We start from the raw sequence: 27,628 nt of genomic DNA, 5'->3' as shown, positions 1-27,628 counted from the left end.
AAAGTCCATACATGGTCTCTGAGGGCCAGGAGCTCCTTGCACCAAACGCACACATACGCCACCCACCCACAGGGCAGGTAATTATACATGCTGTACTCAGTGCAATAAACTGGATAGCCCCCACTCTGCAGCTGGGCTTCTGCCTGCATTGTCTCCTAGATGTAGAGATCGTACTATGTATTTGTCTAACATTGATGATTACTAACTGCTCCGCAGAACGCTCTTTTTCTCAGCTGAAAAAAATAAAAAACCCTCATACCTATTGTGTATGAAAGTGGACATGCTTCGTCGAGTCAGTTTCGATGAACTTATCCAGAATTTTGCAATCAGAAAATCTAGAAAGAAGCTATTTTAATTTCAGCATACATGTAAGTTGTGTCATTTCGAAAAATAAAATTTTATTTTATGGTATAGTATTGTTTTTATTTTGAATTACATATGGAGGGGCACCATAATCTTTTCAGTGCTCCGGCCCTGCATATCCTAAGGATTGAGCATGCTCCCTCTGCCTCACACCAGCCTCTACTGGCCTATGGAGTAAGTTTGCAATCAGACAGCAAGGACAGAGAGCAGCCATTATTCCAGCAGGCCGGGCTTAATATAACTGAAGCCAATGGATTTCTTTTCTTCATGTAGTATAGCTTGTGAGAACAAACCTCCAATTGTATACTGCAGGTAGAGTTCTCCTCTTGCTGGAAGATAAACTCTTTGCATTAAATCAGATCAATACAACTATGCAGGGGGAATCAAATCCTCAGTTATTTTTATTCTTACTCTATCTGTTTTGTGATGGGAAAAATAAATAACCTCACACAAAATGTTTGAACAGACCTGAGGACCCTTTTTAAATCAAATGTGCAGTGAGCAGGATTTCTGCAGTTCCTAAGAATTCAATTAGCTCAGCAAGATGGCAATATAAGAAATAAAGACAAGCTTCAGCAAGAATGTTTCTACTGCTGCTGTTGTGTCTCATGTTACCTGGAATGTCTTTGGGCTACAGGCTCATCAAAAGCACACAAGTGTCAGTGCTCTGTACGTATGACAAGAGAAGAGTCTTAGGTCATGTCTACACATACAATTGATGACTGGTTTCCGCCCAGTGACCCCTCCCCTGCAGCGCCCAGCCTGGGGCCACAGCGCTTTCCCCACCCCAATTTATCTGGGGGGGGGCTCTCTGTCCTTCTCTCCTTGCGCCTCCCCCCGCACATTCGGCTGCTCTCCCTGGCAGACACGGCTCGGTCCCTCTCCCCACCCAGCTGCCAGGCCAAATGTGCTGGGGGGAGGTGCAGGGAGAAAAAGATAGAGTCCCTCTCCATCCCCACCCCCAGTAGGCCAATCTGGGGGGGGGGGTCACTTGAGTGTATCACTCTGCAGTGCTGCACTGGCGCAGCTGTATCAATACCCCTGAGCTGCCGCAGCACATGTGGTGAAGACGCTCCCTGCCGATGGGAGGGAGTTCTCCCATCACCATCAAAAAACCACCCGCATGAGCATTACCTAGGTTGGCAGAAGAAGCTCTCTCACTGACAGCGCTGTGCACACCAGCGCTTATGTCGGCGTAACAAGTTTTACCAGCCTAGGCGGTTTGTATAGACATAGCCTTACTTTACTGACAGTGGTGGAAACACATACTGGCAAAAGTGCAGAGATCATGCATACACGATGCACAGCATATGCAAGAACATCCCTCTTCGGGCCAAGAAACAAACATGGCCCAGACACTGCCTTCAGTAACAGCCCTGTAATCCCATAGGAGGGGCAGGAATACTTAAGGTACGTCTACATAGCCCATGGCAATGAGCCTCCTGCCCAGCAACAGACCCGGGCTAGGGGGCTTGGCACTAGCACTCTGATAAGGGCCGTGTAGACAGCACTTTGAAGTTGCCTCTTGGGTGGGAGCTCGAGCTTTGAGGCCCACCAGCCTGAGCTGTGACTTCAAAGCACTGGCTACACAGCGCAAGCCCTGCTAACCCAAATCTGTCAACCTGGGTTGGGAGCCTCACAATTGCAGACTGCATAGACTTACTCTTACATCCCCCATTTTCCTGACAGACAAATTCTGCCACAGAACTTACATGTCATTCACATGTATGATAACTCATTAGAGCCAGTGGGTGACATGGGTGCAAACGAGGGCACAATTTGTCCTAGTGGGAGTGTATCCAGGAAGCAGGGAATCTAGTCAGCCCTGGAATTGTTTTTTTTAAACTAGGACAGAGGCGTAAAGAAAAGAATTAACTGCTGCTGTGCAATGTGTGTCTCGTTATAAAGACAAAAAGGGCTGAAAGATGCCTATTCTATCCTTGGTGCAGGCAAGCAAAGATGACAGACAGAAGGCCTCCATTGATGTGATGCTCACTGGATACTGAGTGATAACTGAACACACCTTTAACTTGTTTGGGCATAAATCAAAGCAAATCTGTATCCTCCTCAAGAATAAATCACTCTGCATCCAGCACTAAACACGTGAGCTTGTTGGTTTTGTAAGGGCACAAAGTGCGAAAAAAAGTTTGTATCGGTTTCAACAGATTTTAGGGCAAAACCATACGTTTGCTTTTACCCTTCAACATGTGGTGTTGACCAGATAGGGGGATATTAGAGGTGGAAAGAAGGAGCAGGAGGACCCAGAGGCGGATTGAGTAAACGGCTTCTTTATTGCTGTACTTGTTCCCCTTGACACAATTGTCAAGTAAGCCCCAAATTAGTCACATCACACTCTTTTTATCTAAGTTAATATGTAAATACCCACATTTACTACAATGCCCCCAAAACCCCTATTTGATAATATGAATGCCCATATAATGAATACTAATAGCTTTATATGAATATAATTATACCCGCCACTGTTTACAGCCTTAAGCGTATTATACAGACATTTTTTACCTTGAAGATACATTTCTTTGCAAGAGTACTTGTGGCACCTTAGAGACTAACAAATTTATAGAGCATAAGCTTTCGTGGACTACAGCCCACTTCTTCGGATGCATACAGAGTGGAATAAATATTGAGGAGATACATATACACACATACAGAGAGCATAAACAGGTGGGAGTTCTTTTTGCGGATACAGACTAACACGGCTGCTACTCTGAAACCTGTCATTTCTTTGCAGTAATTGTAGCCACAAGCTCCCTTAATCAGCAGTTCACAGGGGAGGGAGGAAGGGGCCATGACCCTGAGCTCGTTTATGTAGCTGGAAGAGGAAGGGAGAGGGGAGATAACACTTCTTCACTCAAAGGGGATCCCTCAGACAACCACATTCCTCATGCAGCTGCAACGCTTATCAATCCTTAACAAGCAGAAGGGGAGGGAAAAGGGTGGCAATTTTATATATCAAGTGAAGAGACAGTGCCTGCCTATGCCTTTACTCCCTATTACCATGATAGCGGTTATCCAAGTCTTTACTTAACCTTACATACCCCAACAGGGACCAGTAGTCCCCAACCGAGTGGGGGAAGGATCCCAATCTGAGGAGTAAGGGGACTAATCTCTTGGTCTGAAATTTATAGAGTAATGTAAATAAATGCAAAGAAAGACACTGCACTAAGGCCCTGTCTGCACTGGGGATTTCACTAGGGCTGGTTTCAACCGGAACGCCCGATCAAAATGGGACCCTGATGGCTCCAGTTGGCACTGCTGACCAGACAGTTAAAAGTCCAGTCGGCAGGACAGCAGGGTTCCGGGGCTAAGGCAGGCTCCCTGCCTACCCTGGCTCGTTGTAGGTTCCTGCATCCCCTAGGCACATGGGAGGACAGGGAAGCTCCGTACACTGCCCCTGCCCTTAGTGCCGGCTCCACAGCTCCCATTGGCCAGGAACCACAACCAATGGAAGCTGCGGGGGAAGTGCCTGCAGGTATGAGGGCAGCACATGGAGCCTCCCTGGCCTCCCATGCACCTAGGGGCCACAGGGATCTGCCAGCCCTTCCTGGGAGCCATGGTAAACACCCTGAACCCCCTCCCGCACCCCAACCCTCTGCCCCAGCCCAGAGTCCCTTTCCGCACCCAAACTCCCTCCTGGAGCCTGCACCCTGCACTCCCACCCCCCCCCAACCCCCTGCCCCAGCCCTGAACCGCCTATTGCACCCCAAACCTCTCTTCCCCAGTTCCACCCCAGAGCCTGCACCCCCAACCAGAGCCCTTTGCCTCAACCTGGACCCCCCTCCCACACCCTGAACCCCTCATTTCTGGCCCCACCCTAGAGCCCACACCCCCAGCCAGAGCCTTCCCCTACCCTCCACACCCCAAACTCCTGCCCCGGCCCAGTGAAAGTAAGTGAGGGTGGGGAAGAGCAAGCAACGCAGGGATGGAGGAGGGAGTGAACAGGGGAAGGGCTTCGGAGAAGAGGTGGGGTGGGGGCATGGCCTGAGGGAAGGGGCAGGGAAGGGGTGTTCAATTTTGTGCAATTAGAAAGTTGGCAAACCTACTGGTGACTAGTCTAGTTGCACTTGTGCAAACCCCCAGGGTAGGCAAGCAAAGGTATTATAGTCTGTGAAAGGCACTGTGACAGACCCAGACCAGTGGGGTACAGGAGTCTGGTAGAGGCCAAATATACTGGTCACTGGATGAGTAGTTTTCTGTTCCCTGAGTGACAAGAGCAGGGGCTGCACTAGAGTAATCAGGAACCTGCTAGAACCAGTTAAGGCAGGCAGCCTAATTAGGACACCTGGAGCCAATTAAGAAGAAGCTGCTAGAATCAATTAAGGCAGGCTAATCAGGGCACCTGGGTTTTAAAAGAAGCTCACTTCAGTTTGTGGGTGTGAGTGTGAGGAGCTGGGAGCAAGAGGCGCAAGGAGCTGAGAGGGTGTGCTGCTGGAGGACTGAGGAGCACAAGCGTTATCAGACACCAGGGGGAAGGTCCTGTGGTGAGCATAAGGAAGGTGTTTGGAGGAGGCCATGGGGAAGTAGCCCAGGGAGTTGTAGCTGTCATGCAGCTGTTACAGGAGGCACTATAGACAGCTGCAGACCACAGGGCCCTGGGCTGGAACCCGGAGTAGAGAGTGGGTCTGGGTTCCTCCCAATTGACCTGGATTGTGGGTTCTTCTAGAGGGGAAGGTCTCTGGGCTGTTCCCCAACCCACATGGTGAATCTCTGAGGCAAGAAAATCTGCCAATAAGTGCAGGACCCACCAAGATAGAGGAGGAACTTTCTCACAGCACCAAGGCAGTTTATCCCAGTTTCCAGCCACAGCCAACTGCACAATGTCAATTGCAACCTGTAGTGTTCTATCTTAGTGATGAGGTGTAAACAGTAGAGAAATTAGAAGCGATGGCCTGGATAAGCCAGAGTCTGTTTGGGCCAAAATCACTTTGAGAAAGAGAGCTCCATTTATTCTTTTGCGTAGAGACTTTCCAGTTTGGCCAATGTACATGGCAGAGGGGCATTGCTGGCACATGATGGCATATATCACATTGGAAAATGAACGAGCCTCTGATAGTATGGAACATATGCCATCATGTGCCAGCAATGCCCCTCTGCCATGTACATTGGCCAAACCAGAAAGAATAAATGGACACAAATCAGATGTCAAGAATTATAAAATTCAAAAACCAGTAGGAGAACACTTCAACCTCCCTGGTCACTCAATTACAGACCTAAAAGTCACAATTATTTAACAAAAAAACTTCAAAAACAGACTCCAATGAGAAACTGCAGAACTAGAATTAATTTGCAAACTGGACACCATTAAATTAGGCTTGAATAAAGACTGGGAGTGGATGAGTCATTACACAAACTAAAAACTATTTCCCCATGTTAATTTTCCACCTTCTTGTCAACTGTTTGAAATGGGCCATCCTGATTATCACTACATTTTTTTTTCTCCTGCTGATAATAGCCCACCTTAATCAATTAGTCTCATTAGAATTGGTATGTGTCATAACTATAAAGGGAAGGGTAACAGCTGTCCTGTGTACAGTANGATTACCCTGTAAGGTTAATTTCCATACTGATTTTACAGAGATGATTTTTACTTTTTTTTCTTTAATTAAAAGCTTTCTTTTTAGAACCTGATTGATTTTTCCTTGTTTTAAGATCCAAGGGGTTTGGATCTTGATTCACCAAGAGTTGGTGGGAGGAAGGAGGGGGGATGGTTAATTTCTCCTTGTCTTAGATCCCAAGGGAATTCATAGGGGAGGGCTGCAGACCAAGCTGGATGAGCAAGCATCTCAAAAGGTGATTAAGAGAAAGCAGAAAGCCTGAAAGAAATGGAAGATGGGAAGGATCAGCAAGGAAAGTCAGAAACTGTAGGGATAAAGTGAGACCTGCCAAAAGCCAAGCAGAGTTGGACCTTGCAAAGAAAATTAAAACCAATAGTAAAAGGGTCTATAGCCACATATATACAAAGAAAGAAGAAGTGGGACGGTTAAGCACTGAGAATGGGGTGGAGATTAAAGATAATCTAGGCATGGCCCAACACCTAAACAAATACTTTGCCTCAGTTTTTAATAAGGCTAATTAAAAGCTTAGGGACAGTGGCTGGAGGGCTAATGGGAACTAGGGTATTGAAGTAGAAATTACTACAACTGAGGTGGAAGTCAAATTCAAAAATCTGAATGGGACTTTTACTTCCCTGGTCCTTTTTGCTTGACCAGAGAGCAACAATACCTGAAGTCCAAAGGTGCAACAATTTGATGTTTATTGGGGTGAACTTCCAGCAACCATGATTCCAGTTTCCTTCCTTAGTGTCCCCTTTCCCAGCTCTGACACCACAGAGCCTTGCCGGTGTTCCTGTTCCCATTCCCCCCCTTAGCAAAACATGATCCCAATTCCCCCACCTCGAGGCCCTGTTCCCATCCCCCCCCTTACTTCCTGATTGACTGCAAACTATATAGTAAAACTTGAGTTCTGCTTAGCTATACCTTAACCAATCATTTTACTGAAATTTAACTAACCCAATCCTAACATACTGTAACATGGTTATTTAACCAATTATATCCCACCACCTTAATTGGTTTACACCCAACAAAATTAATTATACAGCAGACAGAAACAATCACAGAACCAGACAGAGATTATACAGACAAACAATAAGGAAGTAGAGACTATAGTGATAGAACAATACAGAAATGAGGATTTTACATCCCAACTATTGATAAGTGAGTTCTTGCCAGACAGGATGCTATTAAACTAAGTTTTCTTTTACATTTTCTATGCTCTTCCCTTTCTCTGGAGGTGATAGAAATACAATTCTGTCCTGATATTCCTAATAGCACAATAGCACCTTATTTCCATGTGACTAGTTTGGAATGTGAGGATGTGACCATACATTTCCCAGTTTACGGCTGGCCTCTGCTGCTTAGCCGAAGGCCTTAGCCTAAGAACCAGGCCTCAGACTGTCACAGTAAGAGAAGGCCCTTACACAGATAGACAGCGATTTTGATTTTTTTTATACCTCTATAACTAGCTAAGTGATAAGAATACACCTAAATTCTTAAAGTAAAGGCCTTTACAGACAGTCCTGAATATCTATATCCTAACAGGGACTAAATCAGATGGCCTGGATAATCTCCATCCAAGAATATTAAAAGAACTAGCACATGAAATTTAGAGTCCAATAGCAAGGGTTTTTAATGAATCTGTAACCTTGGGGGTCATACCCTATGACTAAAGAATTGCTCATAGACTCATAGACTTTAAGGTCAGAAGGGACCATTATGATCTTCTAGTCTGACCTCCTGCACAATGCACACCACAGAATCTCACCCACCCACTCCTGTAACAAACCCCTGACCTATGTCTGAGCTACTGAAGTCTTCAACTTGTGGTGTAAAGACTTCAAGGTGAAGAGAATCCTCCAGCAAGTGACCCGTGCCCCACACTGCAGAGGAAGGCAAAAAACCCCCAGGGCCTCTGCCAATCTGCCCTGGAGGAAAATTCCTTCCCAACCCCAAATATGGCAGTCAGCTAAACCCTGAGCATGTGGGCAAGACTCACCAGCCAACACCCAGGAAAGAGTTCTCTGTAGTAACTCAGATCCTACCCTATCTAGTGCCCGGTGACAGATTTATGTTACCAATCTGCCTGAGATGTCAGGTGGTCAGGCTGAGGCCGCAGGATCTTTAGGGGAGGAGATGGAGGAGCATACCGAGTGTCTAAATTTTAAAGTTTTATTGATAAAATAATAAAATAACAGTGGTGAGCATTGGGACTGTTCCCACATCACTCAAAGGAAGCAAGAAAGCGTTTGTACCCCAGCCCTAACCCACTTTCATATGCACGCACAACCCAAGGCTGGCCAAGCCTGGGTGTAATGTAAGAAGAAGGGGGGGGAGGGATGGACGGAAGTTCTTGTCCCGTGCATGGGTCATCTAGGGTCTGCTGTGATCTCCAACTTGCTTTGGCTCTCAGGAGGGTTTTAAGTCCTGGGTTCTTTTGGGGGTGTCTAGTTCAGGGACCTCTGTTCCTGGTGCTCTTTGTCCAAACCAGTTTTCTGTGGCCTCCTCAGCTTTCACAAAACCCACAGACTCCAGGGTTGCGAGAATCTGTTTTTTCCCCTCGCCAGCCTTCACTGTCTCACTCGTTGTAGCTGCCTCTGCAAGTCTGTTCAGCTGAATCCTTCTTTCTCACAGCTGGTAGGGGTGGAATCCAGGCCCCCGTCCTACTTGGCAGGCAGCTGAGAGTCAGATGTGTGCTGCGGCCTTGAACTGGCTGGAGTCAGCATCTTGTCTTCAGACTGAGCTAGCCAAAGTGTCAAGTTAAGCCATTCTCTGCCCTCTTCCTTCTCTCTTCCCCCCCTCCCCCCGCCTTTCGGACTCTTGTAACCTGCAAAGGAACCTTCCACTCCACACCCACACCTTTGACCCTCCCCAACATGCTTTGTGATGCTTGCAACAGCGTTAGCAACATGTGAAATTCCATTAGTAACCTCCCTCCAGCCTGACAGTTCACCTTTCAGTATAACCCATTGTGGCCACCCTTTTAACCGGTTCCTTATCCACCTTTCAGTTCTCATATTAGTTCCCATCTTCTCCACTTTAACTAATAATTTCTCATGAGGAACTGTATCAAGTGCTTTACTGAAATCCAAGTAGATTAGCTCTTTTGCATTTCCTTCGTCTACAAAAATCAGTTATCTTCTCAAAGAAGGAGATCAGATTGGTCTGGCATGATCTACCTTTTGCAAAGCCATATTGTATTTTTATCCCAATTACCATTTACCTCTATTCCCTTAACTACTTTCTCTTTCAAAAATTGTTGCATACAATTGAGGTCGAACTAACAGGCCATTGTTTCCTGGATCACTTTTTTCCTTTTCTTAAAAATAGATACTGTATTAGCATTCTGGCACTGTTTTGGTGCTTGTTGTGGGTTTGTTTTGCTCTGGGGGGTGGTGGTTTGGTTTGTGTTTCCCGGACTTACAGGATATAGGTGGGAAGGCTATGACAGATACAGAGACAGCAGTGGTAGTGACCCATGCAGTGGAAGACCCAATGAAGATGACTGGATGTGGAAGCTGCGGCATGTACGTGATCCTGGAGGGGGTACCTGAAAAGAGTTTTGTCTGCATGAAGTGCCACCTGATAGAGCTGATGGAAGAAAAGATCCAAGGATTGGAGATGCACGTGGAAACTCTGGTTGAGTTTAGAAGGGGGTTCGACCATGAGCTAATTCAGTTCAAACTAAATGGAAGGATAAACAAAAATAGATCTGTGACTAGGGTTTCTGATTTAAAAATGGCGAACTTTAAAAAATTAAGGAAATTAGTTAGGGAAGTGGATTGGACTGAAGAACTTGTGGATCTAAAGGTGGAGGAGGCCTGGATTTACTTCAAGTCAAGGTTGCAGAAACTATCAGAAGCCTGCATCCCAAGAAAGGGGAAAAAGCTCATAGGCAGGAGTTGTAAACCAAGCTGGATGAGCAAGCATCTCAGAGAGGTGATTAAGAAAATGCAGAAAGCCTACAAGGAGTGGAAAATGGGAGGGATCAGCGAGGAAAGCTACCTTATTGAGGTCAGAACATGTAGGAATAAAGTGAGAAAGGCCAAAAGCCATGTAGAGTTGGACCTTGCAAAGGGAATTAAAACCAATAGTAAAAGGTTCTATAGCCATATAAATAAGAAGAAAACCAAGAAAGAAGAAGTGGGACCGCTAAACACTGAGGATGGAGTGGAGGTTAAGGATAATTTAGGCATGTCCCAATATCTAAGCAAATACTTTGCCTCAATCTTTAATGAGGAGCTTAGGGATAATGGTAGGATGACAAATGGGAATGAGAATATGGAGATAGATATTACCACATCTGAGGTAGAAGCCAAACTTGAACAGTTTAATGGGACTAAATCAGGGGCCCCAGATAATCTTCATCCAAGTATATTAAAGGAACTGGCACCTGAAATTGCAAGCCCATTAGCAAGAATTTTTAATGCATCTGTAAACTCAGGGGTTGTACCGTATGATTGGAGAATTGCTAACATAGTTCCTATTTTTAAGAAAGGGGGGGGAAAGTGATCTGGGTAACTATAGGCCCGTTAGTTTAACATCTGTAGTATGCAAGGCCTTGGGGAAAAAAATTGAAGGAGAAAGTAGTTAAGGACATTGAGGTCAATGGTGTCGTGGAAAAACAACCACGCGTTGTGTTTGGATCAGAATCGCCTGAGGCCTCTTTATTTTCATGCATGCACGGGGGGTACCAGCGAACTGGCAATCCCCCCCGACTACAGATTTTCAAATAGCTTATATAGCCTAAAACCACAATTAGGTAATGCATACTTTCTGATCAACATTATTGCCATATTTGGAATACATTCCCCAAAAAAGGGAATATAGCTTAGCAAGCTTTCCTGTTTTTCACAGTCTGCCCTTTGCGGTTCCCAAGCTTCCCCCAAAACTATTAGTGAGCCGTTATGAATCATAGGCCTTGTGATTATAGATAGTTCTGCTTTTGTACTTTTCCTCCCCCCTGCCTTTAAGAACCCCTCTTCTCCAATAAACTTAACTAATGTTCAGGTCTGAACCAACTAAAGTTCAGGCCCTAGCAAATTTTCCCCCCACAATCCCCCCTTTGGCGCTTCTAGCACCACCTTTGGCCTAAACTTCCACATTTATGAGCCCTCTAATTTCCGTCCTTTCCTTTTCTCTTATCTCATCCCAACTTTTATCATAAACCTCATTAACAATTATTAAGGCTACTTGCTTCCTTGCAGTGGGCCTAGCAGAAAAATTACAGGCACAGCAATATCCCTTACAACAGCAATAGCAAAGGCACAATCCCAAAACAAGCAATCCTAATACATCAGTCCATCCACCTATAGCAACAACATGGTGTGGTTTGTGTATAATTTTGGTCACTGCACACAGCACGTCTTGACTAGTGCACAAGGAAGACAGTCGATAGGCTGTCTGAAAGGCACCTTTTTCTATTTGATACACATTCTTAAGGACGTGAATTTGTCCCTGTAAGTCAGAAATTTTTAAAATTTGGGGTAACAATAAAAGCAGATTTTGGAAACGGTCTGGTACCAGGGTTGTCCAGTTAAAGGGCATCTTATACCTGAGAGTTGATTGCAAATTTTTATCCAAAGGCCAATAAATAACATGGCTGCCTGCAGTCATAGTGAGGTTAAAATGGGCGTTGTGTACAATATGGGCCTTAACTAATACACAGCTGTTATTAGCCTGGAAGATCATGACTCCTGTCAGGAGGGTTCTCAGTCCCTTACCTTCCCAACAAACATTGTTATGGACAGTGACAACTTTTCCTGGCTTGAGTTTACATATACATTGGAGCTGTTGGGGTTCTAATGGCCAGAGTGTCCATTGGTTTTCTAATCCAATCCAAATATTGGGTGTTATTTCAGGAGCACTGGCTATGAATCAGCTAGACATACCAGATGGCTTGATTTCCCAAATGTTTTAGTGAATAACCCAATCCCAGATGCATCCTCCCCATGGACCAGGCAGGATTCAATATGTGGGAGCCCACATCCCTCTAACCGGTCCATGTTTGGAAGGAGCACTGTGAATATCCACACCTTCACCCGGAGAACCTCCAAGTATGCCTCCATGGCTATAGATCAGATGGTACTCCTGAAGTGTCTGTAAGGGCAGTGAGCCAGGCCTGGTGCTTAAGATCACTCCGAATGGCCATTAGCTGGTTACTTAGAAAATCCGGGACTTTTGAACATGCCATGTCCCACTGCAATGCCTTCCCAGCACCAGTGATATTTAAGACCATTTCCGTCAGCAACTCCTGGGTTATAAAACTAAGGGCAGAAATAACATACAATTTACCAACCCCAGCCTGAACCTGCATTAGCTGTGTTTCAATAAGACCAGTGTTTTTTGTTTTTGTTTTTTTTCTAATTGACCTAATTTTCCCTTATGGTGTTGGCTTTTGTGAATATTCCAAATTACAGCTGCGCCATTAGCCCCGTCCCACAAGTATTCAGTCAAATCTCTTCTCTTTTTTTGGGAGAAGCCAAGGTCTTTTGTTGTGCTAGCCAAATGGCAGCTCCTTTAGAGCAATTTGGATATATAAAGATAATTTGAAAACTGGATAAGGACAGCGTGAACTTAATGGTCCCTAATGTGGCATTAATTACAGTTCTCCGATGTCCTAACATCTTTTTTTTGTGAAGTATTATACCACATCCGTTGGTTAAACACCTTTACAAAGGGCATTAATATTAATGATCTAAATAGGGATACATTACAATATGGTACAGGCTAAATCAGAGGCTACTGATTGGCTAAGATTTAAAAATATTACTTTCCCATTCCCACCCTAAGTTCGTTAAGAAGGAGAGGCTAAGGAAAAGTTTCATTTTTAGGTAGTTTTGGCTAGCTTCCGCAAGCTATTTTTTGAGATTCCGTAGTTTTAGTTCACTTAGCTGTTCGGCAGTGAGGCAGCAAGAGAGAGGTTACTAGCACAATCACCTTGCTTGGTTAGAGGCTTTATTATGTCCTCAGGTGGAGAGGTTGTTTTTTTTCGCAAGATTCAAAGGCACAGTGGGTTTGTTAACGGACAAAGGAGAGGTTACCAGCTTTTTATCTTGTCCTTTTCTTCTGCTGTCCAGAAGAAACAGCAGCACCAGAAGGAGAAACAGCCAGTCATCAGTCGGAGAATCTTCTCACAGTGGAGGGGCCTTTTTGCAGTGCGAAGCGTGGGTTCAGGGTGGTTCCTCACTGATGAACCTTTATGTAGATCCAGTCTCCTGGTTTTAGCGAGTGGCAGGGTTGCTATATATAAAAAGACCTAACACATTTTATTAATGCCTGGCAATAATTAAGCATTGTGTCATTCATTAAATGAATGTTCATCTGAGCCAGGGCCAGTAGGGCAGTGTCGGTAGTTGCATCGGGTGCCCTGTTAGAATTTTATAAGGGCTGAGTTCAGTTTTTCTTTTTCTTTTCTTTTTTTCTCATTTGGGAATGGCCTTCAAAGAGCATAAGCCATACTGGATCTGTGAAGCTGCACATAACCTTTTTATAATCTGTCCAGGTATGCCAGATTGTGATACAGAATTCTTAAGCAAAAGTTTTACAACAGTTTTGGCATCTGCCTTTTTACAAAAAAAAAAAAAATACATTATTAAAACTAACACATACTTACAATTATAACATTTAAACATTTGAATAAAATTAATCTAAATATTTAGAAAAGATTCCCAAAGCGGAAAAAGTGCTGCCTGCCTAAAATTATGTTGCTGGCAATAGTGCTGGGCCACAGAGGAAAAGTCTTATTCAACTGCAGCAATTAACGGTGCACGGTTATCCAGTGATGCACGCGAGCAAATAGGGCCAGAGCACCTGAGGCGCAACCGTTCAGGTGATCAGGGTGTAAGGTGTACCCAGCAACACTTCAAGAATAATTTGCGGCTTTTTAGTTGATATCAGCTTTTATTTGCTATTTGTTACCAAAACAGATTTAAAATCTTCCATTCTCCTGGCTTTGACCACCCTACTGCAGCCACAACTTTGGTCTTTATTTAAAACAATTTACATCTTATAAAGCATTAAGTCACCTTAAGGATTAAATGCTAAATACCAAAATTAAATAATATTAGTTTCTTTTGTTTGGCAAAAGTATTTTTTGGTTTTATAACCCCAAAACAACATTAATTTATTTTAAACTTATAAAACAAAGATTATACACACCAGGAGTGTTCTTTAACAAATTCGACTAACTTTTTCATAGTCAAATGATTTTACTTATATAACCTCTTGCCTGGACTATCTACAGACCTTCCCAAAGGAATGGCTGCAAAGAAACCAAGAATTTTTTCTTTTAACATTTATACATAGTTTAATTGCTTAATTCCCTCCAGTAACTACAGAGTTAACTTCTTCTCACTTTCTTTCTTTCAACTTCCTCAAACTGTGATTGCCTGCTTGTTTGGGCCCGATCCTTTTTTCTTTGCTGCATTATTTCTTTCCATGGGCACAGGCATTGTTTTACTACCAATTTAGCAAGGAGGGTGGGCCTTTTGACTAACCCCCATTTTATTTATTTATATACACCTATTTACATACACACATTACATCTAGATGCATCTTATTTAATAATAACTTTAATTCTTTATATCTGGACTTAATACAATCTTTTCTTGAGGCAATAATAACCCCTCAGCACTGGTGCATTATAAAAAAGAATAATAACAGGGCTAGGGACAACGGGAGAGGAATAAATAACAACAGCATGAACAGCACAATAAAACGGGGAAGTCACACTTACTGACCATAAGAATAATGACTTCTTGTTAAATTAAGGAGGTAATAACAGATTGGATTCTTCCTTGGCCTGTTTTAATAGAGGGTACTGCTGCACCTTGGGAAGGGTTCTTGTTGGGTTGAGGCCAATCTTAACGGCTTGGGCAGACCCAATGCACCCAACCTGGTTGGCATGATTGGCTCACAAGGCCCACAGGGAGGGAGAGACCTTAACCAGCAGTTTCTTCTGTTGCAACGAGGAAGGGCTGGGGTCAGTCTTCTCCTATAAACTGCCAGGACTTCATTGTGAGCGGGACCAGGCACGTCCAGATACACACCATCTCGGGTACAGCAGATTATACAATTTAATTTACAAAACAAGTCTCTTTCCAAAAGGTTAACTGGCGAACAAGGACTAAAGAGAAAAAATGACAATAACAGGTTTATAAGATTGTCAGGAGGTGTGGAGGGGATACTTCAAAGGGGCTTTGCCTCCTGAAGGGGTCTAGATGGATAGAGCGATATCTGCTGGCTAGCGGGGTTACGGAAAAGAGTCAATTTCCTTTTTTTTTTTTTTTAGTTGCGTTTTAAGCTTTTCTTGGGAGTCCTTGGGACTCCCTACTTGAGATTTATGGCGATGTTTTACTGTTTCCTTACACCAATAAAAATATGCATCAAACTGATCTTGTCCGACTTTGTTGGCAAGAAGTGCGCCTCGGAGGTGCACAGTCCTGTCAAGGTCGAAGCTTTCTTCTAATGGAAATTACAAATTTGCATCATCTCTGGTATACCAATTACATTTTTTCCCCCCAGAAACTTGCAAGTAGAAGGACTATAATTTTTATACATATAAAATGCTGGTGTGCCTTTTGGCAGGACGGCAGATTTTTTGGACTCACCGCCCCCCCATTTTCCCGGAGTCTACCTGATCGTAGGGCTTTGGTCAGCTATCCCTAGGTTACCGACTGTGAGATCCAATCTCACAATCCCTAAGTTTCCGATCGTGTGACCTGGACCCACAATCCCTTTTTCCCACGATCCTCAGCTCCCCTGAACACTATCAATCAGGCCACTCACACGGGTCATAGGGCTTGCTTTAGAGACATTACTGGTCGTAAGCCCCAAGTCCTCGCAGAAAGCTCTGGGCGGCTTCCTATGACCCTCACTCGTTTCAGTCATTCACACTTGCACACAACCGCTGAGGTAAGGCCTACAACCGAGGCCTATTCTGGTGGGAACCCCGACTCCCTGCCACTTACCCTCCCAGGCTCCTCCCGGGGAAACCAAAAGGTTGTCAGACGAGTCTGGCAGCAAAGGTCCGTATCCAGCTTGCTACTCACCCAACCCAGGGCCTAGGGGCAGTCCTCCACCGATAACCCAAATAGAGATTTAAAAGGTCTCTCACCTATCAAATGCCGACTGGGTTCGGAGGGGAACGGTCCGCGGTTTCCTGGTCCAGTGGACAGTCTGTGGATCCGAGTCACAGGCACCAAGATTGTAGTGGAAAAACGACCACGCGTTGTGTTTGGATCAGAATCGCCTGAGGCCTCTTTATTTTCATGCATGCACGGGGGTACCAGCGAACTGGCAATCCCCCCCGACTACAGATTTTCAAATAGCTTATATAGCATAAAACCACAATTAGGTAATGCATACTTTCTGATCAACATTATTGCTATATTTGGAATACATTCCCCCAAAAAGGGAATATAGCTTAGCAAGCTTTCCTGTTTTTCACAGTCTGCCCTTTGCGGTTCCCAAGCTTCCCCCAAAACTATTAGTGAGCCGTTATGAATCATAGGCCTTGTGATTATAGATAGTTCTGCTTTTGTACTTTCCTTCTCCCTGCCTTTAAGAACCCTCTTCTCCAATAAACTTTAATGTTCAGGTCTGAACCAAAGTTCAGGCCCGAGCCAACTAAAGTTCAGGCCCTAGCAAATTTTTCCCCCACAATGGTAAATGGGACAAAATACAACATTGTTTTATTCATAGATTCATAGATTCTAGGACTGGAAGGGACCTCGAGAGGTCATCGAGTCCAGTCCCCTGCCCTCATGGCAGGACCAAATACTGTTTAGACCATCCCTGATAGACATTTATCTAACCTACTCTTAAATATCTCCAGAGATGGAGATTCCACAACCTCCCTAGGCAATTTATTCCAGTGTTTAACCACCCTGACAGTTAGGAACTTTTTCCTAATGTCCAACCTAGACCTCCCTTGCTGCACTTTAAGCCCATTGCTTCTTGTTCTATCCTTAGAGGCTAAGGTGAGCAAGTTTTCTCCCTCCTCCTTATGACACCCTTTTAGATACCTGAAAACTGCTAGCATGTCCCCTCTCAGTCTTCTCTTTTCCAAACTAAACAAACCCAATTCTTTCAGCCTTCCTTCATAGGTCATGTTCTCAAGACCTTTAATCATTCTTGTTGCTCTTCTCTAGACCCTTTCCAATTTCTCCACATCTTTCTTGAAATGCGGTGCCCAGAACTGGACACAATACTCCAGCTGAGGCCTAACCAGAGCAGAGTAGAGCGGAAGAATGACTTCTCATGTCTTGCTCACAACACACCTGTTAATACATCCCAGAATCATGTTTGCAGTAAGGCATTTACAAAAGGTAGATCGTGCCAAACCACCCTGATCTCCTTCTTTGAGAAGGTAACAGATTTTTTGGACAAAGGAAACGCAGTGGATCTAATTTACCTTGATTTCAGTAAGGCATTTGATACGGTTCCACATGGGGAATTATTAGCTAAATTGGAAAAGATGGGGATCAATATGAAAATTGAAAGGTGGATAAGGAACTGGTTAAAGGGGAGACTACAACGGGTCATACTGAAAGGTGAACTGTCTGGTTGGAAGGAGGTTACTAGTGGAGTTCCTCAGGGATTGGTTTTGGGACCAATCTTCTTTAATCTTTTTATCGGCACAAAAAGTGGGAAGGTGCTAATAAAGTTTGTGGATGACACGAAGTTGGGAGGTATTGCCAATACACAGAGGAACCGGGATAACATACAAGATGATCTGGATGACCTTGTAAACTTGAGTAATAGTAATAGGATGAAATTTAATAGTGAAAAGTGCAAAGTCATGCATTTAGGGATTAATAACAATATTTTTTGTTATAAACTGGGGATTTATCAGTTGGAAGGGACAGAGGAGGAGAAAGATCTAGGTGTATTGGCTGTTCACAGGATGACTCTGAACCACCAATGTGATGTGGCCATGAAAAAGTCCCAGGATGCATCAGGCGAGGTATTTTACATAGACAGGGGAAGTGTTAATGACATTGTACAGGGTATTGGTGAGACCTCATCTGTAATACCGTGTGCAATCCTGGTCTCCCAGTTTAAGAAAGATTAATTCAGACTGAAACAGGTGCAGAGAAGGGCTACTAGGATGATATAGGACTGTAAAACCTACCTTATGAGAGGAGACTCAACCAAAAGAGGCTGAAGGGAGATATGATTGCTCTCTATAAATACATCAGAGGGATAAATACCAGGGTGTGGCAGGAGTTATTTAAGTTGAGCACCAATGTGGACTCAAAAACAAATTCATATAAACTGGGCATGAACAAGTTTAGGCTTCAAATTAGGCTAACGTTTCTAACCATCAGAAGAATGAAGTTCTGGAACAGCCTTCCAAGGGGAGCAGTGGGGGCAAAACAGCTGACTTCAAGACTGAGCTTGATAAGTTTATGGAGGGGGTGGTATGATGGCATGTATCTGATCTGCGACTGCTAGCAGCAATATCTCCAATGGCTGGAAATGAGACACTAGATGGGGAGGGCACTGAGTTACTACAGAGAATTCTTTCCCAGCTGTTTGGCTGGTGGGTCTCGCTGACATGCTCAAGGTTTAACTGATCGCCATAGTTGGGGTCAGGAAGGAATTTTCTCTCGGTCAGATTGGCAGAGACCCTGGCGGGTTTTCACCTTCCTCTGCAGCATGGGGCATGGGTCACTTGCAGGTTTAAACAAGTATAACTGGTGGATTCTCTGTAACTTGCAGTCTTTAAACCATGATTTGAGGACTTCAGTAACTCAGCCAGAGGTTAGGGATCTGTTACAGGAGTTGGAGGGTGAGGTTCTGTGGCCTGCAATGTGCAAGAGGTCAGACTAGATGATCAAGATGGTCCCATCTGGCTTTAAAGTCAAGAAGTCTATGAGGAACTCAGCTGGCTCTGGGTATGGTCACTGAGCAACCTAATGAGCTTGGCTGGGCCCAATAAATGGTCATTAAGTGACCGTGCTACCTGATTGGACAGAATGGCCAACAGCTCGCCCTTTAGCCTTGTAGCAACAGCAGCCCAGTGGCTGCTCAATGCATTCCATGCCTGCAGCTATGCCAGACTTGCTTCCTGTACCAGCCCTACTCCACCCTGTCGCTGCTCCCACTCCTGCTCCTGCCCTAGTCTCTGCCTTCCTCAGAACTCCTGACTCTGACTTGGCTTATCTCCTGAGCATGACTCTGGCTCTGCCCTCCGAATCTGTTCCAACCACTAGGCCAGACTTCCATTCTGACTAGTAGCACTGCCTACACTCCTGTGTTTGACAAGAAGCCTAACTTCTGGGAGCATGCAAATCCCCGACCAAATCAGTTGCTTTATGAAGATGATCTCCAAACCAGCTACATACGGAGATTCCATGGAGCAGTTTCTAAAGACTGTTGCCTAATAACAGGTTTAGCTGTATGTGCTCCCTGCTCCCAATGACCAACCTTAACAGAGCATCGAGAACTCTGCTAATGTACAATATGTTTACACTCACACACACTCACTCTCTCTCTCTCACACTCTCTTTCTGGACCCAAAGTCTATGGGTCCTTTAATCCAGAGATCCCTTGCTCTGCTGGTGCTGACACAATGCTGCACCCTGCGTGGGTGACACTGACAACCAGCCACAAAACCCCACTGCAGGAGATGACAGGCATATGTGATAGAATTGAGATGGGTGTTAAAGCTGTTGAGACCTCCCCATCCACCAGTTTGCTTTTAGGGACTCCCCAGCCAAACCCAGAAGGGCTCTGCTGCCACTTGCTTTGGTTTTGTCACTAGTGTGAGGGTTTCCTCACGCAATATTGTTTAATCACCATTCAATAGAAATGATGAGGCGCAATAGCTGCTGCTTACACAATGCTTTATAGTTTCAAAGTACAGCATAAAATTAACTGAAGTGTAAAAGATCAGAATTTGCCTAAATCCAAAGCCACAGGAGGGTTCTCTGTCCCTGAACCCATAACCCTCACAAGGACCCACGCCTGCCCATCACCCAGCAGCTAGAGGTGCTGAACCCCTGCTGGCACAATGGATATCCCACTACATCACAAGCTGAGGTCCTGGGCAAATGAGCTCACAAATGCACCTGCTTTGACATTTGCCAAGCAAGACTGAGGAGCTGAGCCAGCAATCTCCCACTGTCCTGTGCCTTGGCATCATCCCAGTCAGATAGAGGCCTTGCCGAATTCTGGGAATTCACATAAGTCCAGCAAACTCTAGGTGCTGAGCCAGTGACCAGGCAGGGTAAGTCAACACGGCAATTAAAAATGCATGGCAGGCCCATCCAGCTGACTCGGGCCCTTGGGGCTTAGGCTAAGGGGCTGTTTAATTGCCATATAGACATTGGGGCTCGGGCTGCAGGCCAAGCTCTGTGGCCCTCTCACCTCACATGGTCCTAGAGCCTGGGCTGCAGCTTGAGCCAGAACATGAACACCTCAATTAAACAGCCCCTTTAGCCCAAGTCAGCTGCCCCAGGCCAGCTGTGGGTTTTTAACTGAGTGCAAACATACTCACAGCACGTTAGAGCTGTTGAGCCAATAACCTTTCATGGGCCGAGCTTTGCCATCAGCCCAGCATGCTAAGCTGGTTCAGCTGGGGCTGGGCTCGGAACTGGGGGTCAGGGCTGTGGGGGGCGCTGGGCTCGGGGGGTGCCCGGCTCAGAGGGGCTTACCCCTGCCTCCCAGAGCCTCAGCGAGCCGCATCCAGGAGCTCCTGCCGCTCGGCCCGCCGGAGCTCACAGCCCCGCCCCCTTACCATGCGACTCCAAGCGGGAGGTCCTCAGGCCCCACCCGAGCCACACCACTGCAGCGGTGTCTGGGGCCGCTCCTGGACGTGGCGCGCTGAGGCACTGGGGATGGGGAAAGGTGGAGGCGGGGGGAGCCTCCGACATTTTTGTGGGGGCCCCTGCGGGACCCGGGGCCTGGGGCAAACCCCCCCGCGGCCCCCCCCCCCCCCCCCCCGGGAGGCCCTGGTCTGGCCAGTAGTCTGCATCCAGCATGTCTGAAAGGAGCTGCTCTCTTAAGGATAGAGTTGTTCTCTCTACACCTATTTCTCGTGGGGAGTGTTGCCAGTGTCAGGAGATCTCAATAATATTCAGAACCAAATTCACCCAGGTGTAATTGCATTGAAGTCACTGGAGTTACTCCCAGGGATGAATTAGATCCTTAGTGCTTACATAGCACTTCAGAATATTGATCATTAATGAATTGTCAATAATAAATAACCAATTCACTGATAACCAATAAATGATACTGATTTTAACTCTGATTATATGTCTAGTGAGAAGGGTTAGCAATTGCAACCCTGAATCGAAGTCCCCTTTTTGTACCAAGCCCCTTGGCACTTCAGTGCGTGCTGAGCTCACAGTGGAAAGTGGACTGTGGGCAGCCACAAGTCTGCCCCCGTAGACAGGTGCTACATGAGCTATTTGGCAGTATTAGTGTCTGCTGAATGGGATCAAGAATGGGAACAGTGTGTGGGGGGGGCGAAGCCTGCAGGTCAGGACAGAGGTGAGCTGGCAGAGCTCTGGGGAGTGGGAGGGACTGTGAACATGGGACCAGCAAGGCTGGTGGGTTAGCAAAGAGGCGCATTGGCAGGTCCGTGAGGTCCCTTGGCTGCGATGTGCCTGGGTTCCCATGATGCAATTAGCCCCTCGCTGTTGCATGCATTACATTCACCCACCTCATTTACACACAGCAAGAGTCAAAGAAAACAAACATCTCATTTTAAACCTGTCAAGGAAATAATGGGGTTTTCTTCTGCAAATGAGGCTATTGTGAGCTGATATGCTCCAGAGAAGCGTCATCACAGGAGCAGAAAGAGACCTGCCTGTTAATAAACAGACGGGGCAGGATATGCCAAAGGGGTGTGTCAGGCAGGCACTGTATGGCAAGTAAAGATACTGCCATTGGGGGGGGGCAGGGGATAGGCTGATTGGCTGAGTAACTCTGTACGTGCCATCCACATTGTACAGCTGCAGAGTTGGATTAAAACTTCGCTGTGTTTACTTGCCAACAGATTCTCCAGCTGTGCGTTGTCAGCTCTCACAGGGCGGACTGTGCTCCCCAGTACTGCGCTGCGAAGGCAAAGGTAAGCTGAGAACCTCCTTCTGTCTTTCTGAATGCTCTGTGCAGTGATTTGTTATACTGCAGCACAACAGAGAAGTGACTTGCTTTAGGACTGGCTGCCCCAGGATCACAGCTGAGACCCAGCATCCTGCTGTGTTCACACCTGGGGGGAGTATAGAGCAGCATTTCATTACTTATTTCTCGTCCTATGGCTCAGTGGCATGAATGCAGTGGAATCATTCCTCCTCTAGAGGAACCATGTTTATCTCCAAACAACTGCACTCCCCACAGAGATTCTCCCACACTGGAGTTGCAGTCTGTGCAGTGTCACACAATGAAATAGTTCAGGGCTGGTTTCCTTTCACTCCACCCAGAGTGTCAGCCCATGCATGCTCACAGGGAGCCTTTCCAGCATCTTGGAAGATGCTGAGGCACTAGAAACATTTCTCTCTCCTTCCTGGAGCAGAATGCTGTGTAAAGAAGTCTGTCCTCTCTGTGGTCCCTTCTTGTCTGGTTTCAAAGCTCCCTTGACCAGGATTATCCCCAGGTCACGTCTGGAGGGTCGAGGCATGGTTACCATCAGTTACAAACAGGAAGAAGTATATTTGCTTGTTTCCTTCATTTGCAGACTCCCCATGACAGTAAGTCAATAAAGGGCTCCTATTCCAAGGTAGAGCTTTCTGAGGCCAGAAGTTACTTAATGGCCAGGTGAGGAGCAGGAGACTTGCCACATTTCCTCTGTCTCTGCATCCTGAGATGTTAACCACTAAGGGTGCCTGGCTGGCTCCAAGGGCAGTACATGGGAGCTGCAATGCATGTACTTAAGGGCCAATGTTGCCAAGTAAATATAAAAAACCTAGGGGCTTGATTATGTTGTTTAGACACAACCCTGAGTAAGGGGCTGTGCAGAGCCCAGCTTCCCCCAGAGAAACATGGGGAAGTTTGTGCCTCAGCGAACAAATTGCTGCACAGGGGGTGGCACGTAATGCACATCTTGGTGCATGCTGCTCCTGTGACACCCATGGGCTGATGCACAGGGAACTCAATGTATTGGGGCTTTGACTCCTCCCCACCCCTTTGAGAGGACTTACGCCCCATCCCTGGTGTCCCTGGAAGCAGCCCCTGTTCCCCATTGATTGTGACTGTCCCTGGTACTCACACAGGGTTTTGTAGCATGTGACAGAGACCTTGGCCTCTCATACCCACCTATGGGCTGGTCAAGCACCCCAGGCAAGAATGTGCTCTTCTGAGAGCAAGAGACAGTGGGCTGGTTTTTTTCACTCTGACACCAGTGAAGTAAGCCACTTGAGCTGGAAGCCCCTTCCAAACCAACCACAACCACAGGGTCTGCTACCTCAGCCGGGAGTCGGTGAGAACAGCCAAATGCAGACTGTGGCACAGTCTCAGCCACAGATTCTTTATTGGGCCAAACACAAGTAACTGTGTCAAAGCAGCAATGAACCAATGCAAGCAATGATAATGTTCCTGTGGGCACGTCTTCTTCCGGATCGGCAGGTAGCAATCTAGTGAAGACGCGATAAAATCGATCCCTGATCGCTCTGCCGTCGACTCCGGAAATCCACCGCAGCAAGAGGCGGCAGCAGAGTCGACGGCGGCGCGACAGCGGTCGACTTGCCCCCGTCCTCACAGCCAGGTAAGTCGACTTAAAATACGCAACTTCAGCTACGCTATTCACGTAGCTGAAGTTGCGTATCTTAGGTCGACCCCCCGCTGTAGTGTAGACCTAGCCTAAGACTCCCTGTATATCATCTGTGCATGTAGCTCTCCTCACTTCCAGCAGCCTGCCTATATATGTTGACGTGGTGGCCCGCACTAGAACTCCTCTGACACTCCCAACTCTAAATCCTCTTGCTCTTGAAGCTGGGATTCCCCTGGGAGATTCCCATTGGTGGATGTGGCTGCCCTGAAATCAACAGCCACAGGGCTATTGTCACCAGGCCAGAAGAGGCTCCTTAGCTGCTGACTCAGGTGGTCCCAGGGAGTGTATGTAGTTATCTAAGTCAGGCTGTGCCTCACCTCTCCATTCTTTCTGCTTCCTGGATCCTCCAGACAGGAGGCATTCTGGCTCTTTGTTGGCTTTCCCTGAGCTGACATTTCCAAGATACTTGCTGGAGTTTGCAGCGGGTGCTAGTGGCATGGGATAAAATGTCAGCTCCAAACACTTTACGCTTCTTAACCTGGGGCTGGATCTGATGTTTGGCCTGATAGGTTGGGAGGATTAAATGGTTAAAGGGATCTGGCTGCTCAGGACAAGCAGAGTTGTCTAAGCGATTTGTTACACAGGGTTACTAGCCCCAGCAGTACCTAGGCATTTAGACAAGGGGACCGTGCCCACTTTTCCTGGAAAAGTCCAGGGCTGTGAGGAAAATCTTCTAGGCAGATTTAGGCCAGAACAGGGCTCTGTGTTGGGCTTCAGCACAAGTGAATGGCCCTGGCCTCTCCTCTCCATCCAGAGCACAGAGACAGAGTCTTCCTGACACTGGGGCTAAGCTGCTAATGCTTCACCTCCTGCCTAGAAGGCACAAGCAGAACAAGCCAGGGGTGCACTCATGCCCAGTGCTCACCCTGGGGTGCAGTGCCAGAGGGAGGGGCAGGAGCAGTTACATTATTAGAAGCTGGTTTTGCTGAATCCTCCTTTTCCGTCCATGAACCCACATCCTGTGGGTATTAGTAAAAGATCCTTGATCTTTGCAGGGCATTAAAACCCAGGTGCAAATTTTGGGAGTTGGGCTGAGTTTAATGCACAGGAAGAAATGCATCACTCATGCAGGGCTGACTATAAAGTCTAGGGTGTTGTGGGAGCATAAGTCTTCTAAAAAGGTACGTCCCATGCAAATTGAACACTGTGGCCCTGTTCCAACTGCTTTGCACCCTCTGCTCTCATCTCCATTTGTACAAAGCGGTGTAATTCACAACTAATTCAGAAAGGTAGCTTTTTACACTTATAGGGTGCTGCTGAAAATGATGACTCATAGTCAAGAATCAGGTTCGGTGTCTCTGGAAACCTCTCTATTGCTGGGAAAAAATCAGCATAATTAGATATGTCTCTGACATCAGGCAGACCAAGGGTTAGGCTGACTTGTGGAGGGAACCAGAACTCGCAAGGTGAATGCAGGGCTGTGAGAAAATCAGCGGCACTCCCCCACAGGCCTGCATTAGAGAATGAGTCTCTTTGTACACTCCTGTAAATGTAAATACTGAATTCACTGAAAATATCCCCTGCACGTACATTTGGAAACAGGTTCCACTGCGGAGCACAGCCCCAGTTACAGTGACCAGACAGCAAATGTGAAAAATCAGGACACGGGGGGTGGGGGGGGAGGGAGGGTGTTAATAGGAACCTATATAAGAAAAATACCCCAAAATCAGGACTGTCCCTATAAAATGGGGACATCTGGTCACCCTAGCCCTGGTCAGCACCGCTCATGTCAGGCTCGTCCAGACAAAGCAGCACCGCCGTCAGTCCTACAGGGAACAAGGTGACTCAGTCTCGCCACTCTCTGATTTCTAGTGTGCAGACCAAACGTACCAGCTATGATACAGCACCTTTCCAGGCTCCTCAGAATCTGTATTCAGGGACAAGGGTCTAGGTGCTTAGCCTATTCGAGTGATAGAATCTGTTACATTCAGATCAGGAACTGGATTGTGGATGTTGCAGGGTTTGGGGTCAGGCCTATTTTTAAATAAATCTGGATCCCATTCCAACACCAAGGAAACCCACTCAGAACCACAGTACGCCCTTCTTCCTGAAGATCACATTGTAGCTCCCCTTCATTCCCCCCCTTAAAGTCAGTCAAGTCCAAGTTTCCCCAGGCTAATGGCTTACAGGCTGATGCCGCTAAGGCACCACAGTTTCACAGCCAACAGCACACAAGGGAGTGAGGTGGCCAGCCTTTGCCTGCCCTTACCCGAAGGAGCTATGGTCCTTTCTGGGTGAGGTCAAACACGACTCAGCCCCACGGCTTTCAGGCATGTAGCTGAGTGCCTTAGCCTTCTTAACGGCTTTGGGTAAAATAGCAGGTAGGCCTGAGCTGCATGAGGAGAGATGGTAAGTTGCTGTCAACCACCATTCCGTCTCCTTGACGCCGGGGTCAGCAGGGGCCAGGCTTATTATCAGCTTGGTCAAGAATGCAGTCTAGTGTAGAGCAAAGCACAGTGGCTCTTGCTTGCAGGTCAGCTAGACAAAAAGCTGCTCGCCAGAGATCAGCTGTGCATGGCCAAAGTAGAAATATCACCCAGCATAACAAGCAGAGGATGCACTCAAAGGCACTGCTGGGACAGGCCTTATGTCAGGGCCTGTCCCTATGGAGAGTTAAAAGCCATCAGCAAAGGGCCACCAGAGATCAGAAAGAGCATCAGCTTTAGAAAGGAAAATTACTAAGGGCTGGTCTACACTAGAATTGCTACAGCAGCTGTCAGATGTCAGTCTGCTAGTGCAGACGCTCTATGCCGACCGGAGAGAGCTCTCCCCTCAGCATAATTCCTCCACCTCCCCATGCGGCGGTAGCTATGGCAGCGGGAGAGCTTCTCCCACTGGCAGAGCACTGTCCACACAGGCGCTGAGGTCTGTGTAACGTACAGTGGCTTGGGGGCAGTGGTTTTACTGAAGTAAGCGCTAGTGTGTACAAGCACTAAGGTGCCTTTCTAATCAGCTGCAAACCAGTCGGATTGCCACATCACACACACCTGTTCCTAGGAATCCCATTCTGATTCAGCAGGAATCATTAGACTGCCTGACCTTTATGTTATATCTACATCATCAACTCTAAGAGCCACGTGTCTGCCTGATGGCTGACAAACCAGTTCCCCAAGGGAGGGCTGACTCTCCCCCGCTTCCTCTGACTGGGGAGGGGAGTGGGATTGGGGGCTCTGCAGAGCCAGGATCCGGGGGCTGACCACCTCTGAGGAGGACACCTGCTTTGTTTTATTATTTGTTTATGTGGATTTATGCGACCAGCTAAACAGGCAGCCTAACTGCTCAAATTACCCTCCCCTCCACAATTCATGGCCCTCATAATGCTCCCTCATTTTCAAATGCCCAGCAAAAAAGAGAAGGCCTGTAGCCTGCCTGGCAGGTCATCTCTATTTCTGATAGGGGAGCTAATTCACAGTTGCCCCCACAGCGAGTGCCCTGCAAATAGCCCCCTGGTTACACCAGCAAGGACTCTCTGTTAATACCCACTGTGGTAGCCACTGCAGCAGTTAGGAAGTTGGCAGATGATTTCCTATGCAAGAAAGCAGATCTGGGTTCCGTCACTCCCCTGTGAACTTGGGTGAGTTACTGAACCATTGCTTCCTTTTGTCTGTTTAGACTGCAAGCTCTGCAGGACAAGAACTGCCTCTTACCATATGTTTCTACAGCACGTAGCACAACAGTAGGGTTACCATATTTCCACAATCAAAAAAGAGGACACTGGGGGGGGGGAACCACGCCCCCACTCTGCCCCGCCCCCATCCACTCCCTCCCACTTCCTACCCCCTGACTGCCCCCCTCAGAACCTCCAACCCGCCCCTGCTCCTTGTCCCCTGACTGCCCCCTCCTGGGACCCCTGCTCCTAACTGCCCTCCAGAACCCCACCCCCTACCTAAGCCTCCCTGTTCCTTGTCCCCTAACT

At 46.7% G+C, this 27,628-nt stretch overlaps 1 protein-coding gene and 1 long non-coding RNA gene across 3 annotated transcripts in view; one reads left to right on the top strand and one right to left on the bottom strand.

The window, feature by feature from the left end:
- Positions 1 to 12,033: 12,033 nt before the first annotated feature.
- LOC117867253 lies at positions 12,034 to 16,580 on the bottom strand. The gene is made up of 2 exons (XR_004643337.1): positions 16,051 to 16,580; positions 12,034 to 13,175 (listed from the first exon to the last, which is right to left on the bottom strand). It is a non-coding gene; the product is annotated as an uncharacterized LOC117867253 (long non-coding RNA).
- A 5,343-nt stretch (positions 16,581 to 21,923) lies between these two features.
- Positions 21,924 to 27,628, top strand: part of LOC117867263 (ectonucleoside triphosphate diphosphohydrolase 8-like) — a 69,358-nt gene continuing 63,653 nt past the window's right edge. For both annotated transcript variants that reach the window (XM_034752145.1, XM_034752144.1), the window contains exon 1: positions 21,924 to 22,014. The gene's annotated coding sequence lies outside the window, so the exon portion shown is untranslated. The remainder of the gene's footprint in view (positions 22,015 to 27,628) is intronic.

This window comes from Trachemys scripta, chromosome 17 (genome assembly GCF_013100865.1).
Source record: "Trachemys scripta elegans isolate TJP31775 chromosome 17, CAS_Tse_1.0, whole genome shotgun sequence".
NCBI lineage: Eukaryota > Metazoa > Chordata > Testudines > Emydidae > Trachemys > Trachemys scripta.
This window is presented reverse-complemented; position numbering and strand designations above follow the sequence as displayed.